This window comes from Cryptotermes secundus, unplaced genomic scaffold (genome assembly GCF_002891405.2).
Source record: "Cryptotermes secundus unplaced genomic scaffold, Csec_1.0 scaffold19, whole genome shotgun sequence".
Classification (NCBI taxonomy): Eukaryota; Metazoa; Arthropoda; class Insecta; order Blattodea; family Kalotermitidae; genus Cryptotermes; species Cryptotermes secundus.
In genome coordinates this window covers 137,361-138,837 of record NW_019729897.1, presented here as the reverse complement: position 1 = coordinate 138,837, position 1,477 = coordinate 137,361, and positions in this window count along the sequence as shown.

The following is a 1,477-nucleotide window of genomic DNA, read 5'->3' as shown; positions in this document are numbered from 1 at the left end:
TGTGGTATTTATATTTTCACCAGATAAATTACCGTATTTACGCATGTATAGGCCGCACATTTTTTGCCAAAAATTCAAGAGGAAAACTGGGGTGCGGCTTATATTCGAAATATTCGAAATCACACTTCATTTAAAAAAAATTATATTCGGAATATTTCGGAACAATTTCTACTCCTGAAATAATATTCCAAGAAAATTATTTTTTCTATAATTTCTGTCTGAAAATTGTGTTGCGGCCTATACGCGCACGCGTCCTATACATGCATAAATTAATATCATGGCCACCACCATTCCCATCATAACCTCCATGTCATTCTAACCTTTCCTTGGTTTTTGGATTTTCCTGAACATGCATTAAAAGCAGTGGCAATAAGACATCTTGTTTCAAACCATTTTGGGTGCATCAGATAAATGTTTATCTGCTTAGATTCTTCTGTATATTTTGTTTCACCTCATTTCAGTTAGCCTTATTGGTTTCATGGGTATACTGAATTCAGTAAGAATGCTATGCAGTACTTCTCTCCTACATGAATAATCATCATCATCATCATCTTTATTAACATCCGTAACTGTTACAAAGTAACACATGGACAAGTCATAACATGTAGTACAATCATTCGGGAATCCTTTGCCCACGGCCTAAAGGGTTCCTATGTCAACAGAGACATACTCTAATTAAAACTACAATACAGAATACAAGTACACAAATTTTGGATTATTTTAGATATAAATAAGTTAATTTCAAGTTTATTTGCCTTTATGCTTAATCGACCAACTTTAAAAATACTACTTTAAAATCAAGTTACTAAAGTAACCATCACAACCATACTCATCAAGGATAAAAACACATCATCAAATCATCATTAAGGATTTTGAGCAGAGTTTCTCTATTCATCCTGCAGTCCCTCAAAGAGAAACTCCTTCATTGTATAAAATGGGTTATCAAGTAAAAATAATTTTAATTTATATTTAAAATCTTTGAATCCATTTAATTTTCTTATTTTCAAAGGCAATCTATTGTAAGCTTTAATACCCATATTTATGACACTTTTTTTAGAGGTAGATGTGCTACAGCTTAGTACATGGAAGTCCTCTTTTCTTCTAGTATTATATTCATATAAATCTGAATTTCTAGTAGTATACAGATTAAATTTCTGAAAGTAGCACAATACCTCAAAGATGTACAGAGAGGTAACAGTTAGGATCTTTAGATCTTTAAAGATTGGTCTGCATGTAGTTCTACTATTTACGCCTTTTATTAATCGAAGTATCCTTTTTTGTATTTTCAGTATTTTACTGCTTTCACACTCTCCCCCCCAAAAAATCAAACCATAACTTATTAAGGACTGAAATTTAGCAAAATAAACATTCCTGAGCGTAGAGAAACTCACTACATCTTTCAAGGATTTTATAATATAACACACCTTATTTAATTTTAGACATAAAGATTGAATATGTGAGCTCCATTTTAAGTTAT